Here is an 18,281-nt window from a genome sequence, read left to right on the forward strand (position 1 = left end):
AGCAATGGAAAATGATTTGATCAAATAGTCAAGACTCAAAGACATGGGACAAGGACGTCTAGCAGATATTTATGTACAGAGACTTATGGGAGTGGAAACAATATGTGCAGACCTTTTATCTCATATGACTACCCAAGAGAGAACAGCAATTTCATACAAAGCTCTCAACAACCAAGTTGGCAGCATGACCTGCCCTGTGAATGTCAGCTAGCTTCTCACTGAGTCCTCCCAGTGTTTGTGCAATGAGGCCATGAATGTATGGTGGCAAGAATGGAAACTGAGCGTGGATCAAACGGCATAGACTCCCTCTCACTAAGGCTGCTCTAGCTACTGCTGCTGCTGAATTCCCTCCCTGCCAAGATCAGAGACTGATGCTGAGCCTTTGATATGGCTCCAATCTTGGAAAGACCTGCCAGCCAGCTGGTGGCAGGTCACATACATCAGACCCCTATCACCTTAGAAGGGCAGTGATTCATACTTACCTGAATTGACACTCTGGAGAAGGATCCTGTCTTCCCTGCCACAGGGAAGCGGCAGGTGTTATCTCTGCCAACACCACCATCTAAGGACCTGCAAAAATGCCTGATCTGCTAACATTGTACACATGAAATTTCCTCAGAGTAAAGAACTAGAGGAAGTGCAGCAACAGGCTCATCATGGCTATGGAGTCATGAGTTTAAAAGTGTATTCGATCCCTCAGAAGCAACTAGCTTGGGAGACTAATGAAAGGCCCATGGAAGGCTCAGCAGAAGTGCCTGCAAAGAGATCACTCATTGTGGAGTTGGGGTGCTATCCTTCATGGTGGGATTGATTGGATAGATGAGAGATAATACATAGAGATAAATAGTATATTAGATAGATAATATATACTAGGTAGATAGATTGCATATGTAATATATAATACATACCAGATAGATAGATAGATAGATGATAGATAGATAGATAGATAGATAGATAGATAGATAGACAAATGGATGCTAGATGGATGATAGATACAGGATATAAGATCAACCTTGTTCCACTGTAACTACAAATGATCCACTTTCAGAATTTGGGCTCCTCATTCTCATAAACTTAGTCTCTGCTAGGTTAGTGATCCTAGTTCCTAGGATGGAAACTCTTCTGCCAAGAGATCCACTGAAGCCACTTGGACTGTATATGCCAGTGAACCATTGGACAGAAATAGGAGTTACTGCACTGTCAGGCATAATTGATGATGATGCCCTTAAGGAATGAGGGTTGCTGCTACAGAGAGGAGTATGTCTGGAACTCACAGGATTCACTGAGGCTTGTCTTAGTTCTTCTCTGTCCAGTCATATCTATCAAAGGCAATTGTGGCTGAGCACAGTGGCTCATGCCTGTAATCCCAGCACATTGGGAGGCTGAAGCAGGCAGATCACTTGAAGCCAGGAGTTTAAGACTAGCCTGGCCAACATAGTGAAACCCTATCTATACTAAACAAAAAGGACAAAAAAAAAAATTAGCTGGGTGTGGTAGTGGGCCCCTGTAATCCCAGCTACTCAGGAGGCTGAAGCAGAAGAATCGCTTGAACCCAGAAGGCAGAGGTTGCAGTGAGCCGAGATCACACCACTGCACTCCAGCCTGGGTGATAGGGCGAGACTCTGTCATAAATAAATAAATAAATAAATAAATAAAAGGTAAATTGTATCAGAAGTGACTTGACAGGAATAAGACAACTAAGGGCTGAAACTCCTCAGGGATGAAGGTCTCTGTCACCACACAGGGAAATAATGCAAATCAGATGAAAATATTGGTCACGGATGAGGAAAGTCTAGAATGGGTAGTAAGGAAATGCCTATCAATGGTGCCCTGGGACCAGATGCAGCAGTAGACTGTCTCTAGACCTGCTAACCTTCCTTAAGCCTTTACAGAGATTGCAACTGACAGTTACCTCGAAGGACTGGACTTGTACCTTCTCTTTAAGTAGGAATGTCCTATTACGATATGAGATCTAAATATCAGGTCTGAGTGGCACAAGAAAGAAATGTTGACAGGCCTCTCCTCCCCTCTTCTTCAGGCTCCCTGTGAGGCAACAGTTCTCATGGTGCAAGAATCACACTGGCCCTGGGGCTCTATCATGATGTCTCTCCACCATCAAGGAGAGAACCAAGACATTTCTGTGAAACCAGTTCAAAGAGGACGTCATGATGAAGTGTAACTAGGGGAAGCACTAGGGCATGGCGGTGATTCAAGAGCCACATCTTGATTCCAACATTGGTTCTCGGAACAGCCTGCATGTATTGCCTCAGGGATGCATGTTGGCTAAGATTCTCATGTTCTTGATGTACAGCAAGGCAGACTCTTCTGAGGCTGCCCATCCGGTTTCCTCCAAGATAGGCGGAATAATTGAGGAAGGAACAGCCCCTGCCAGCTAGATCAGCTGCCTTGGAACCAGGATGTGGAATGAAGAAAACGAGGAGAAAGCTTTTGCACATTTGTTCATCTTAAATAAAAACTCAAATAGTGTGTGTCTATGTGTCTGTATACATATACAATAATGGTACAGGGGAAAAACGGGGGAAAACTTTAATTTTCTCTCAGAATAATCCAGAAAAACACACTGGGGAGATTCCAGGAAGAGAATAAATGGACATCAGTTTGATTACGAACTGAAGAAGAGAAGGAAAGAACTAGAACTCTGTTAATCATTGTTCATCTAAGCTGACAAGCCACTAGATTGAGATTCAGGAGGCATGAAAGGGGCTGTACCAGGGAATAAAAAAGTAGAAACGATGAACCTAAGGAGACAAGAAATAACCCAGCCTACGTGACAAGTCAAGATTCAGTGAGCTAAGCTGGGTGCCTGTAAAGGGTGTCCCTGCACAGCACGTACCCCACATCTTCTATTCAAACAGTATATTAGTTTCGTATTCTAAATATACAAGTGTGTGATCAGCCACAGGAGGACCCAACGAATATTTATTGCATGAAAATGGTTATGGCAAAATTATGGGGTAATGCTGGAAATTCCCTCTAAGTTTTTAAAGGTCCAAGCAAACAACTTTATCAAGTTATTGGTTTCTAGTAAGATTTTTTTAAATCGGTAATAGGTACATGAATAGATACATGATTGATGATAGTTGGATAGATAGATGCATAGCTGATAGATAGAGAGGTGATAGATAAATGAGAGAGAGAGAGAGAGAGAGAGAGATTTTAAGGAATTGTCTCACATGATTGTAATAGTGCAGGTCCAAAATCTGCGGGTTGGAGACCCAGGAAGACTTACAGTTCGAGTTGGAAGGCTGTCTGCTGGCAGAATTTTCTCTTCATCAAGGGAGGTCAGTTTTTTCTTCTATTAAGGCCTTCAGCTTATTGGATGAGGCCCACCCACATTATGAAATGTAATCTGTTTTACTCGAAGTCTCCTGATTTAAATGTTAATCTCATCTTAAAGATATATTCACAGAAACATCTAGAATAATGTTTGACCAAATATCTGGGTACCATAGTCAAGTTTACACATAAAATTAACCATCACAAGCTATAAGCATTCATGTATATTTAACTGGATTATACACTTGGGTTTTTTTGCATTGAGACAATATTTACTGAGTTTGTAAGAGGAAGAATATAAATGCTATGACTTGGTTGTCAAAGAGTACATCTAAAATATACAAAAATTATTTGCACTCTGTGAACTCCTATGGCTGCATCTGGCGGTAAGTTTTATAGATTAGTCAACATCCTAAAGTTTTGTGATATATTGGGTTGTAGTGAGATGACCAATTTCTCCTGGTTTTCCTGAAATATTCTTGGATTTAGTACTGAAAATTCAATGCCCTAAAAGACCTTTCAGTCCTGGGAAAAGGGTAAATACTGCCATCATGGGCTGTGCTAAAATCCTTCCTACTTCCCTAAATGAGCAGGGATTTAGGAGTGACCAGTGCTGGCCATAAAATGATCTGTATTTGAACAGGTGTGAATCACTTTATGATGCCTTCTGTCGCCCCTTGGAAAGGACCCTAAAATAAGCATAGGACCAGCAATGGGTCATTATCCCTGGGTGACTTTAATCATCTCCCGTGGTCAGACTTAGCCAAAAACAATCTTGGCACTCTCCCATGCAAAATAAGGTTTAATGTTTTTGTTTCTGTGGACTCTGAGGACAAGGATCAGAGCCTCTCTATGAAGGTGGCTTGCGGCTGATGCTAAACCATGCCCACGATTGGTTCTGCCCTCCTCTAGGTCATAGGAGCACCCATGACAACACAGGAGTGGGTCCACTAGGTGGCCAGAGCCCTCCTGCACAGCCACAATATTCCGCCAGGGCAAAGAACGCCTCTGTCACCCTCATATAACACTTGTTTGCTTCCTGGAGCCATTTGCTTGTGGTATGTAAAAACAGTTTATGAATCTAAAAATTATTTGGGGCCATATATGAAAGCCATAGAGTCCTTGAATTTTGAAAAGATGGAGAGGAAAGATGGGATGATGTTGATGGCTTATGAACCTACCACTGCCTATTGACCTAACCAGCTTCCCTTTCCTTTATCTTACATCCGCACCAGATTTTGTGTAAAGATTGTGTTCTTTTTATTGCTATAATGTTTTAAATAAATGGAAATAAAGGATACAGAATATTTACCTTCATAAATATATTTATAAATTCTTTAAACCATATGAATACTGAAATGACCCCACTATGCAAATCGTCAACCACGTACATACTGGTATCTTTTTCTTTTTTCTTTCATTTTCCAATATAGAACACTCCTTCTGCCCCTTCTTTTAAATTTAAAGCCTGAGAATTTTAACAGTTAAGTTCAAATTCCAGCTCTGCATTTTCTAGCTTTATGATTGTGGCAAGTAAAGTGAAGTTATTTGAGCTTCTGTTTCCTTAGGTATAATATGAATGCAATAATATTGATCTTCTGAGTTTGGTGAGGATTAAATGAAATAATGGACATAATGTACCTGGTGTATGGATAATTAATAAATAGTAGCTACTGTTCTAGAAAATTGAACACCAAACTTCACTATCATGCTTCTGCATACCTCTCTGGTCTAATCTCTCAACATCCTCTCACAGTTCACTTTATTTGGTTTGGGTAGCCCTTAAATGTCTGGCAAAGACTTAAATCACTTCCAGAATAAACAATTGAGACATTTTCTGAAGCCTTGTTACAGGTTTGCAGAGGATTCTTGAAGTGTGAACCTGTAACTACGTGCTGCCCAAACATCTCCTCTCTGCCTGGAATATGCTGTTTCATTCACTGGTGGTCTCACTTCTCTTTTTCTTCACCTGAGTAGTCTTTAGCTTTCCCCCAAGGTTCAGCTCAGATGTCCCTTACCCGGAAAAATCTTCCCTCACTCCCCGCATCTGGATTAGAGGCCCCTCCTCTGTGTTTGCCCGCAAAGCACATCATAGAGCATTGTAAACCCATGCTTACATATTTTACCCCTCACGAGACTATTGTAGCAAACATTTCATGGTGCCTTTATGGCCAGAATACTCCCAGGTCCTGGATGGCCATGTTGCATACCGTGTGGTCCTACCTCCCCCTTATCTCCCATCTCTGGTTGAAACTGACTCAAATAGTTATGAGTAGCTGACCCAAGGTCTTCTCTGGGAACCACAACCTATGACCTGTCACTGATGGCAGTGGCTTCAGTCCTATTTGTGCATGAGTATTGCCACTGGAACTTAAAAAAATACAGATGCTGAGCTTTCCATCCTCAAACATTCTGATTCACTAAGGTTAAGATGGATCCACACATTGGTATTTTTTTTTTTTAAGTCCCTCAGGTGGTTCTGATAAACAGCCAGTAAAAATGACTCACTGAAGTAGCATGGAAAGAAGAGCTTATTTCATTAGATTCTCTTTTTTAAAAAAGGTTTTTTAATTTTAAAAAAAGTACATTTACTTAGAAGCATTCAGAATGTCAGCAAAACAGCCGCAACCTTTATTTCTTTGCAATTACAGAGTGGTGTTCAGTTAACAGAGCAACAATTATTTCATATAGGCTGCGTCAGAGACAACTGAAGATGGAAAAACTACCACCCCATATATAACTAATTTGTGCTACTGACCAACAAGAACCTGCTTTAAATTTCCATGCCATTTACACCCCCCATACTGTGCCAGGCAAGGTTAGCAGCTATTGAAAATACCACTAGGAGAGCACTATCTAAATACGCAATAGATAGTATAACTATACAAAAGACACTGCACAATTTAAAAACAAATCCTACACAGTCTGACATTTCCTTTTTATTTTTCTTTAAAAGGAGTGAGTTGTATGGGAGGGTTAAATGCTTTATAGACAAGGAAAAGAAACGGTGCTAGAACCAACCTATTCAACATTATCTTCTTCTTTTTCTTCACCATTTCTTCATTTCCCTCATATTCCTGTTCTTCCTTCATTTTCTCGCTTTTTTCAGCCTTGATGATTCCCTTTTTTGCTGTATCAGGCTTTTCTTTAGCTCGGTATGCAGCAATATCCTTTTCGCATATTTCTTTCAGCTTTGCAGCCCTCTTTTCATAAGACTGCTTGCCATCTGCAGCAGTGTTATTAATGTCTCTCCCAGTTTCTTGGCTGCGTCACCAAGGGGTAGGCCAGGATGTTCTTCTTTGATCTTGGTGATACTCAGAACAGAACAAGAAAAAGCCCAGAAGAGGCCTCTTGGGTGCACTGGTTTCCTTAAACTCCTCTTTTGTTTCCCTTTTAGGAGGGCTTAGGCTTTCATTTGTCTTTCATAACAGGCCTTGTCTGCTCTTGCCATGTCTTCAAATTTTCCTTTCTCTTTAGCAGACATGGTCTTCCACCTCTCTGAGCACTTCTGAGACAACTCTGAGTAGCTGACCAAAGCAGCTGGATGCTGCTTCTGGTGCTTCCTCCTAGCAAGTCTGTGCAGATAATGCATGTGATGACATTTTGCCCGATGGCCTCAGGATCTCCCTTGCCCATGTTTAGTAATTTTTCCTTAGCCAATAACACAGTGACCCAGTGTCTGTAGACTCTCACTTGCCAAAAAATTTTCTATGGAGCTCAATGTACTGCAATGACCATGACAGTGGGAGCCAGAGGCTGCCTCTCGTTAAATTCTGTTTACTGGAAATTTGAACCGAAAAATATGGAATGAATTTTATAATGAAGAGTGGAATGGGAAGTAAGAGAATTTCAAGAGAATGAAGGCTTTGGAGAGTCAAAGGCATGTGTCATCTTGAGTTACCAGAGGGCAGAATGAGTGTGGATGGTGAAGAAGTTGGTCATTATAGAGAGGAAAATGGAACTGTTATGTAGAAAGAAGCTGATGCCATAAAAAAGTGAGAGGCAAAAAACAGATATAGAGTGTCTCAGAGAAAAACAGAAATGGAAAGAATAGAGGCAGAAGAAGAGAGAGGCAGACAGATGAAGAGATAGCGGTAGATAGAAACCTCACTCAGAACTGCCACCGTCAGCTTAATCTACCCAAACTAGAAGCCTCTGCGGACATCTCCCTTATCACCCACATGCAATGTTGTCAATTCCACCCTCCAAAGATGTCTTCGAGGGCCAGTCACGGTGGCTCACCCCTGTAATCTCAGCACTTTGGGAAGCCGGGGAGGACAGATCACCTGAGGTCAGGAGTTTGAGACCAGCCTGGCCAACATGGGGAAACCCCATCTCTACTAAAAATACAATAAATTATCTGGGCCTGTGGCAGGAGTCTGTAATTCCAGCTACTCAGGAGGCTGCAGCAGGAGAACAACTTGAACCCGGTGGGAGGTGGAGGTTTCGGTGAGATTGAGCCACTGCACTGAAGCCTGTGCGACAGAGTGAGACTCCATCTCAAAAACAAAATGAAACAAACAAACAAAAAACACTAAAAAAAAAAAAAAAAAAAAGAGTTGTTTTCTAGATGTGATTTTTCAGTCCTGCTGTCACTGCCATCCAAATCTTCATAAGCACTTGCTGGGACGATGGCAAAGACCTCACAACCGGTCTCTCTCTCAAATCTGCCTTCCCCTGCCTGTCTCCAACACTGTTGCAGATCACACCATCTTACTTGGTGGCCAAGTCTTCGGGCCTGATGGGACCTGCCTCACCTCCTCTCCTGCGAGTGCTAGGCTCCTCTAGAGCCCATTCTCTTGCCACAGCAAATCAGGCCCTGGCCTTTGTAAATGAGATTCCCTTGGCTTTCTCATCTGTGTTTGGCAGTCTTCCATGCTGCCTTCAAAACCTGGCTCAAAAATACCTAAGTAATGCCTTTTCACCTCTTTCAGGCAGAGTTATGACAAAGTTCCTACCTTTCCCATTACACTGTGAGTTTTTTCTAGCTATCTCTGAATTCCCAGGGCACAGCAAATGTGTGTTGACATGAACAAAACTTGTGGAATTTCAGGTAATGAGGGAGCCAGGACACTGCTGGGTGAGTGGGCCAGCCCTTACGATTCTGCCCCCACCGTCTTCTGCAGAGTCAGCTCCTAGATTTCAGGTTTTTGTCTTCAACCACGTTCATCCCCACAGATCCTCAGAAAGCTCCTAACAAAATTTCCCCTACAGCTCCATGGAACCTCAGCAGAGGCTCCTGGAGGTGACAATTCTGGGGTGCAAAGAAGGGTGGATGAAGTAGGGCAGCCATTTGTCCCTGTGGGTATTTGGACTTCCTTGATGCACATAAGAGCAATATCTTTCCTTTTATTTTGAATCCTAAGAAAATGCCTCAATAAAAAAACTTAACCTTGGAAAGGGAGAATGTGAATTAACTCATTTTCCATGACCTGACCCACTTACAGCTTCCAACAAAGCTTTGGGGGAAAATCTGTATTTAATCAACGTTGAAACAATCACTCTGATGCAGAAATGCACACACAAAGAGCAATTTCTGACCAGCTTTTATTTTGCATATTTTACTCCTTTTGACAGTGATGACAAATGAAATAAGGTTTTTGTTCACTAGAATAAGCTCAGTAGCCTGTATCAAGGCAATTAACTTGGAAATCTCTAGTGGACGAGCATGATTCAGAGGCTTATTGAACATCAACTTGAGGACTCTTATGAATCCTGGTTGCTTTCATTGGCTGAAAGAATACTGTAAAATCTTGAGTTTTGCAGTAAAAATTTTCATTTTGATTGTGACTCCTACTTGAGTCACATAGTATCAGATGGAAAATGAGTAGGAAGGAGAGGATCGCTGCCAACTAAAAGGAAAGAGGCTAGTCTGGACAGAGCCTTTTGTAGGACACAGATTTGATTGTAAGCCAACTATTTTAAATATCCTCATTCTTGCAAGCTAGCACATGACTTCTTTCTTAAGGGTGAGGAGATTCCAGAGGTACATATTTGCCATCTTGAGTGGACTGTGCAATTCATCTAGAAACCTGCATCATTGAGCACTTGAAATTAATCATCATGATGAACAAGGAGAGCATGCTGGGGCAGGGAGGTCAGTTTCACTTGATAAGAATAGAATGCACATTCTAGCGGGGAATGTGCTGACATTCATTGCATTCAGGAAAGTTCTACACAAAGCCTCTCCCTCTGGAGAGGATTCCTGAGAAAGAGAAGGGCTCCCAGTGTGACACAGAAATGAGAACTCCCTCAAAGCCCTGGCTTTTCAAGGTATCCAGAATCACAGTGATCCAAAGTCATCGGATACTGCTCTTTTTCTTCCTGGAAGGGAAACATCAGTCCATCTTCGCCTGCAGGGTTTTCTGTGTTTGTCCTAATCATGTTAGAAGCAGAACACCTAGTCAGTCATCAAGCACCAGTTGGAGCTGTTTCCTACCAAACGTCTGGTTTTCATTTTGCAGCTCTCCATTCATTGTTCTTTAGCACTGTGAAAGGCTTGTAACCAGCTAACTGCTTCTACTTCGGTCTGGGAAACTAAACACAAATCTGGCTTAAACTTCAGTTGGGCTAGGGCCAAGTTTTGTTGCTTATTGTTAATGCTGTTACTTATTTTTGAAAGAGGCGTGGACAAAAAAAAGAGCAAGAATTGGAATGGTATTTGAAGTTTGCTCATGGTGTTTCAGGGAGACAGGAACATATCACTATAAAAGACATTTCCTTTAATATGGGAAAGAATTCCTCATTGTTTCAACTGAGCTCTTGAAATCTGAAATGTTTAGGGAGCAGTAGAAATTTGGTAAGGGATCATAGACTCAAGGGGATGAGAGAAGATTTGAAAAGTCATCAACTATAACTCCTTGATTTAGTAAACCATAATTCGTAGTTTTCCTCTGATGAGTCACGGCCAGGGGAAATAGATATTGTAGATGAGTCTAGGTCCCTGCAATTCTCAGCTTCTATGTCTTATGACTGTCATTCACAAAGTCTACTTTCATATCTCTGAAGATGACATCTGAATGTGCATGTGCATAAGAAATGGCATTGAACAGAACTGGTTTAAAACCCCAAATTTGCCACTTAATTGCTATTTGAACTTGCATAAGTTATTGAACCCTCTGCCCTTCAATTTCCTCATCTATAATATGGGATAATAATAACTACCTTGCAAGGATGATTTTAAAACTAAATTAGATGGTGCCATATGATATCTATAGTCCTACTTTCCAGCATACACAGCACAAATTTTTTAAATCAAATGAAAATGGTAATATAATCTAACATATTTGAATGTGAATTTAAGATAATGGGTGTTGTTTTGCTGAAATGAAATGTATTTACAATGTGAATTTACAAGGTATGTGAAGGTTTGTTTCAGTTTAGTGAGCCTATAACAACAAATTCCACTGGGTAAGTGTCCTGAAATTTAATTAGAACCCAGAGAGATCTCTCAGCCTATTTGCCATGGCATAATGGGTTGCCAGGTACTATTTTACCTCTGTCTGAGACTGTTGCTTGGACCAAAGAGGGATCTTATTTATCCAGCTCCCTGAGACCAGGCAGGGCCACTGGTGACCTACCAGGCTGAGCTCAGACTGAGGAAACCTGTGTCTGGGTGCTCAGTTGTGAACAGTCTCATAGACTCCCATCCTTACGTGGACTTAGAGACCCACACCCCTCCAAACTCCACTGAGATCCACTGAGAAATCTTCAAGAAGGCAGTTATGTGTTAACTTTTATCTTTTAGAGGAATCACGTTGGCAGCAGTTTGAGGATAAACTGGAGTGGCTAAGAATGATGCGGGGGTGGCAACTGAGCCAATAGAAATACTGCAAACTCAGGCACCTGGCATTTAAAACACCACCGCACTTCCACACATCACCAGCTTTCTCTGCTTCTATTTTCCAGTATGAAGCTTCTGCTCCTGCCAATATGTTTGACATTCCCTGAATACACACTGGGTTTCCTTGCCTATTCAGCCCATACTCACGTCTTTCTCTTCACTTATATATTCCTCTATTCCTTATAAAAAATTCTAACCATTTTTTAAGGGTCCATTGTCTTTACTCAGTCTTTCTTAGTTTGTTCAAATTACCTAATATGACTCATAAATTACCTTGTATTGAGGTATTTATGGTCCATACTATGACTTGTCTCTTCCAGCAATTGGGTTCAAACGTGATGGCAGGCATACCTGATTTTAATCTATGATGGCTCCTTGTTCAATGTTGGCATGCAATAATTTGCTGAATAAATAGATGAATAAATAAACCACCCATTGACCATCTTGTAGGCACCTCTATATAGCTGTAAGGGAAATATTTAGTAACTGCTTAAAATGTATCTAAATTGGATGTTTATATTAAGTTTATAAGTGAAAAGCAAGCTTGTCAGAGATCTTCAAATAAAGCTTATTAAATGAGTTCTTTTTAAAAAATATCCTATACAATAAATGGAAAACCACAGAAAGCGGGTGTGATGGTAGTTCAAGAGTAACATTTTACTGATTTATAAGAAAAGTAAAAATAGAAGTGAACAGGAAAAAGACTGAAATAATTTTTCCTCCATATGTTTTGTTTTATGTTTGCTTTTGCTTCTGGACATGACAAAAATGAAGTTTCAGGTAAAAGACAGCACTTTTAGTTGGTAAGAATAGGGAACTGATTAGCAGCAATATATTGAAATGATATAAAGCAATGAGTTTAAAAGTACTTTAGGAAATCTGAGATCGTCAATCAAGGCTGCACCTGTAAGTTTCCTAAAAATCCAAAAAAGAAGCCAAGTCTTTATTAAAAGGACTGCTTCAAAACATTAAATTTCTTTGAATTTTTGTCCTAATTTATACAAAATCTTCAAAGTAATCAGGACTTAGTTACATCTTAACTGTTATTCTTTTGATAATTTTTTTTAATAGAAAAGGCAGTTCTGATTAGATAATGATCAAAATGCTTTTCAACTCTGCTCTTATAACTTGGAAGATAGCAAACTAATGTCCATCATTTTTATTTTATTTACTCCTAGCCAATTATGTTACCAACATAAGGCATTTAATATGTATTTGGTGAATGAGTGAATGAATAAATAAAGAATGAAGAAATGATACTGTCACCGAGTGATAGGTCTTTGAATGGCGGGCTCAGGTTCTCAAAGGAATTAAACAATCTTCATAGGCTTATGCTTGGAAATTCAATTTTTTAAGGAAAGAAAATGGCATAAAATCCTAGATGATTTTTTTTTTTTTTTTTTTTTTTTTTTTGAGATGGAGTCTTACTCTGTTGCCCAGGCTGGAGTGCAGTGGCACAATCTCAGCTCACTGCAACCTCCGCCTCCTGGGATCAGGCAATTCTCCTGCCTCAGCCTCCGAAATAGATAGGATTACAGGCATGTACCACCACACCCGGCTAATTTTATATATTTATTTATTTATTGGTAGATACGGGTTTCACATGTTGGCCAGGCTGGTCTCGGACTCCTGACCTCAGGTGATCCACCTGCCTTGGCTTCCCAAAGTGCCGGGATTACAGGTTTGAGCCACCACACTTGGCCCCAAATGATCTTAATTCTCTGGGATTAGGCCCCGGGTTGCAGTTCTGTCCCCACCTCTGACCTCTACTTCCTTGGTTCCTGCTTTGAGCCTCCAGTCTTGCCGTGGTTTCTTAGGCTTATCTCTGTACCTGTGCCCCCAGATACCTCTGGTCCCAGCTCTGATCTGCAGATACAGTTTACCTATCCTTTGTCAATAGATTAAATTGTTAGATTAGTCTGAGGGGAAATATTGTTCATGTAAAGTCAGTATCTTATTCTATTTCCATTATTTATTCAGTGTGGCAATTTTTTCCCTTGCTGTAAAAGTTGAGCTTACAGGTCTTTAATTTTCAGAACTAAACCTTTTACCCTTTTATTACCCAACCATTTTATGTTGGCTCTTTTCCCAGTGTCCTGGCCCTTTCTTAGTTCCCCACAAAACGCTAAAGAGTAACAGATGTAAGCCAGCAAAGACTTCAACCAATTCAGCAAGTACTCTGTGAAGTAAGTCATACTCCTCATAAGTTTGAACACAGCTTCTTTTTAACCACTCTACTGTTTGTCTCCTACTCTCTTGCTGGGGCTCTCTGTCCTTATCTCTAGTCCATGGTTTGGTACTATCTTTTTTTTCTTTTGTGTGACGGAGTCTCCCTCTGTTGCCCAGGCTGGAGTGCAGTGGCGCCATCTTGGCTCACTGCAACCTCCGCCTCCCAGGTTCAAGCAATCCTCCTGCCTCAGCCTCCCGTGTAGCTGGGATTACAGGTGCCTGCAACCATGCCTGGCTAATTTCTGTATTTTTAGTAGAGACAGGGTTTTACCATGGTGGCCATGGTTGGCCAGGCTGCTCTCGAGCTCCCGACCGCAGGTGGTCTGCCCGCCTCTGCCTCCCAAAGTGCTGGGATTACAGGTGTGAGCCACCGTGCCTGGCCCATAGTTTGGTACTGTCTTGCATTGTATCAATCAGGGGTAAAACGATATGACTAGATCTAGGGACATATGTGGGCTTTGCTCAGTAATGTCTCTTATAGACAGGGGAAGAGGCCTGAAAGCTTCAGGCCTACATAGTTTTTATCATATACAATTCCCAGAGAGAGTAAGAGACGGGTTCCTACCACTGGTCCAAAAGTATGAGTCACTGTAGGAGTGAAGTGTTGCTAGATTGAGACTTCTGGTTTTTTGACAATAAAGTCCAAAGTGAGGTAGGAATCCAGCAGCCATTCTGGATAATTCTAGTGTCTTACTCCCAGAGATTATAAATCCACATTGAGAATTTGAATTAGCCATGTATTTGAACATAAGAAGAAAACATATCCAGGAACAAGGTTATCGTAAAGACCAAAGCCCCGGCATGAGAAACCAAGTGTTTCAGCTGTGCTATTGAATAAATTCAATCAGGTGAATAAATAAGCCTGAAACAATAGCCCTTTCTGAGCCAGAGTTTACACAATACAGTACACAGCAAAGGTGAAAGGCTCTCCACAGGACGACTCTTTAGGACTTTTCTCCTGTGTTGGCCTTGTCAAGGTGTTCTCAGTGGTAATCCGACCTTGAGTTTTGCACAGGCATCATTTACAAGAGTTAATTGCCTTCCACCAGATAGCATTTATTCCACTGGTTATGCCCAAAGGAAACAGCAGCAATGTGTTGGAAGCTCGTGTTTAAGCAATTAAGTAGGACACAAGTACAGCCAACTAAAACAGATTCAATGCTCCACCAATATTGCAGAGAAGACAACAAAGTCAGTATGGTTCTTAGTATTTGGCCCTTTGCCTTAAATGAAGTGTTAGATTCCCTATCTGGAGATTCTGCCCTTTGCTGGAAAGACCAATTGACTGGATGATCTAATCATTTTGCCCCCTTTGCCAACCTGTGTGTAATCCATTGTTATCATTATTAAGCAACATCCCATGGAATTCTCTGGGAATGGTATAGGAAGTTAGAAATACAAACAGAGGGAACACAGCTTTCGCCTATGATGTCAGCTTCTGTTTTAGCCTAAATACTTTTAGAGGATATCCCAGTTAAGCCAGACATCTTGTTTACAATGGGGCAGCATTGCCGAGTGTGGGTGAGAGGACAATGCACTCATAGTCCAGGCTACCACTGTGCAGCTGGTTCTGTCAAAGGCTCATGTTACAGCTGATTAACTGGCTGCTTCTGACAGGGCCAGACATGACAAGCTCCTCCACCCTGAGAGAATCCGCAGAGAATACCATCTACAAGGGAGGCTAAATAGACAGCTCTTTGATACATCACCATGGATCTCATTGTCCCTGATTTTTATTAATCTTTTATAAACATAGCAGCACTTGATACAGATGACTACTGCTCTTGTGATTTCCTTGTGGATTTTTCTAAACCTTGGAACAATGAGGAAGTGAATGCAGAGTCTATGCCTTTATATGGGAAGAGAATTGGATTATTCGAGAAAATTCTCTGGAAAAACTGACCAACCAACCAACAAGCAGTGATGGCTCTAGAATTTCTATAAAGGACTTAAAAGTGACAACTTATTTGGGACAGCTGAGGATTTGTCTTAAAGTTGTATAGCAAAGACACCATCTTTGCCTAGATAACATGCATGTTGGGAGGGGTGGTATGATGGATATTAAAGACAGGCAGGAGACCTCTGAGCCATTTCTTGGCATCACCACGCTAAGTTTCACATACCTAAATACCTAAGGAACGAATGCTGTATCTAAATTGTTACTAAATACTTGGGTATGAATCTGACCAATGTCACCATTCAGGTATGCAGGTTAAATAAAGCCAGGAATAAATCCTCACAATCCTTTCACGGAAGTACTATTAACTTAAATCCCCTCTTCTTCCTCCACATCCGTCCTGGTGTAAAGTAAGATCCATACACTTGCCATAGCCATAGAGCAAATTGGTTGGAGTCTAGTTTATTAATTCTATAAACCTTGTGACATCTCAGGAGAAGTGATTATACAATCATAGATGTCAAAAGGCTAGAGACTAATACTGGTCTTGTTTGAATGTGAAAGGCATTCTTATAGATAAACTCAAAAGAAGCCTCCATTTTTAGTCAGTCCGTGAGTTGACTTTCATGTGAGAATAGTGCCCTCTGGTGGTTTCTTAATGTTCCTGCCTCCAGAACTGGCTAAGGAAACGTTTTTTGCAATTTGACCAACATTAACAATTTATGGAAGAGGACTGACTATCCTTAAAATAGTGCTTTCCTTTTCCATTTTAAAACTGTGTTCTTTGTTGTAAGACTATTCCCCATTGCTCTCATCTAGCATAAAACAAAGAATTTGTACTCCACCCAGAAATATCAGTGGAAGCAGTAGTCAAATGGAAAACACATGCATTTATTCCAGCCCATGAACAATGATGTGACTCTGTGAAGCCAAACAATTCTCAGGAGAAAGAAGATACCAACCTTTCATTTTTAAGACTGAGTTATTTTTATACCCAGTGAAGTTACAGACATAGGTTCATCTTCTGTGGAAGGATCATTATTTTCACACCCAAGGAAGTTACAGATATAGGTTCACCTTCTGTGAAAGGGTCTAGTTTCGTCTAGTTTGGTTTCCTTTAGTTTTTGAATGGCACATCCATTGGTCATCTCTACACCTGGAAGAAAGAATGTTGTATTCTTTTAATGACAGACTTTCCACAATTTGGATATTTGTTCCAAGTGGCTGTTTTCTTTGGAGATTTTTTGCCATAGCAAGGAATTCCAAGCTGATGATGATAAGATAAAGCCTTTTACTGGAAAGTTTATTACAAACCTCACTGTCTCCAGATCTCCAGATAAGGATACTGGTCTGCAATTTTGGGGGATCACTCTATTGCCCCAACCAGTTACAGGTTGCCTCATTCTTTTAAAAAGATCAAACTGCTGAATGATAAGAACAGTGAAAGTAACTGTTCTGGTTCACATCCTCTAAAATACTTACTTCACCACCTGGCTATAAAGACTAATGTTTGGTTTGGTTCTCCTCTTCCTCCCTCTTCCCTTTCTCTCATTTTTAGGAGACTCCCAGTAGATAATAGAGACAGTGCATAGGATGATTAGGGCTGGGAAATACTGCTTTAGAACAGAGAAGGAAATATGGTAGCATTCACACCTATAGATGTGTATTATTTTGTTAGAACAGTGTGGGTCTATACTGTGCTTTTGTGTGTGTGTGTGTTTCTGTGTGTGTGTGTGTGGTTAAGTTCTTTGAATTATGCTAACAATTGAAATTCAGGTTATTTTTTCTTAAAAATCCAGATTTGCAGCTTCCTGTTAGAAAGATTCTCCAGCCAGGCACAGTGGCTCAAGCCTGTAATCCCAGCACTTTGGGAGGCTGAGGCAGGTGGATCACTTGAGGTCAGGAGTTTGAGACCAGCCTGGCTAACATGGTGAAACCTCGTCTCTACTAAAAATATTTTTTAAAAAATTAGCCAGGTATGATGGTGCAGGTCTGCAACCCCAGCTACTGGGAAGGTTGAGGCAGGAACAGTGCTTGAACCCTGGAGGTGGAGGTTGCAGTGAGCCAAGACTGCACCATTGCACTCCCGCCTGGATGACAGAGTGAGACTCTGTCTCAAAAAAAAAAAAAGAAGATTCTCCACAGGTCCCATCATCTGGCTGTCCCAGGATGGCTTTGAGTTCACAGTACTTTGATTTAGAGGCCACTCTTTATTGGATGGCACCAATATTTCAGACTGTTAATCTTCAGACCTCTGGGTGCTGGTGCTGAACTTTGGAGGGGTTCTATCACATATTCTTCTAAAGCCCTATCAGCTCTATCTCACTTCACCTACTTTTTTCCCCCCAACTATAAAACCAATTTTATCCTGTTCCTTCTCACCCTCTTCTGCACAATAGCCCAATACAGAATGCTCACAGCTCAGAGATGAAGTATCTTTTAACATCTCCACCCATTTCTCCCCATAGTGACTCTAGCACTAAAAAAGCTAGGTCAGAGTTACAGAAGTCATCATACCACAGCTACTCAGAAGGAAGACACAAAAGCTCCCACCAGGACCTCAGATGTCCCACAAGGTACATGCAAATTAGAAAAATCATGTCTTCCTCCAGTTGGCTGCAGCCCTGCACCAATGTTTATGTCTTGGGAACTGAAGCACAGTTTGGATTTCAGTCCTCACTCATCTCCCTCAACCAGTCACTCTTGCATAATGAGTGAACTAAACAGCTATTCTCAGAAACACTGATACCAACTAATCTGGTTTGTAATGACCTTCCATAAATCTTTGGCTTAGGCTATTCTTCTCCTTGTCTAGAAGGATGCCAGTCTTAGTCCTGGGTCGGGACCTGACCTTCTGTAAGCAGGCTGAGCATCACTGTCCTTCTCCATACCTGAATACAGTGTTTTTCACCCTTCATCTTTTCTGTTAACCTCATCTTCTGGCTTTTTCTGACTACTTCAGTTCATTGTGATCATTCTTCTGAATTCCTGTGACGTTTACATTTGGCATTGTCA

The 18,281-nt window shown here is 41.1% G+C and overlaps 1 protein-coding gene and 1 pseudogene across 1 annotated transcript in view; one reads left to right on the forward strand and one right to left on the reverse strand.

The window, feature by feature from the left end:
- Positions 1–4,280: 4,280 nt before the first annotated feature.
- LOC116561010 lies at positions 4,281–7,298 on the reverse strand (annotated as a pseudogene).
- Positions 7,299–8,516: 1,218 nt separating this feature from the next.
- STAT4 (signal transducer and activator of transcription 4) overlaps positions 8,517–18,281 on the forward strand; it is a 129,571-nt gene continuing 119,806 nt past the window's right edge. The window contains exons 1-3 of the mRNA XM_032292608.1: positions 8,517–8,598; positions 13,233–13,326; positions 17,735–17,842. The gene's annotated coding sequence lies outside the window, so the exon portion shown is untranslated. The remainder of the gene's footprint in view (positions 8,599–13,232; positions 13,327–17,734; positions 17,843–18,281) is intronic.

Source organism: Sapajus apella, unplaced genomic scaffold (genome assembly GCF_009761245.1).
Source record: "Sapajus apella isolate SASKATOON/1434 unplaced genomic scaffold, GSC_monkey_1.0 scaffold28, whole genome shotgun sequence".
NCBI classification, from domain to species: Eukaryota; Metazoa; Chordata; class Mammalia; order Primates; family Cebidae; genus Sapajus; species Sapajus apella.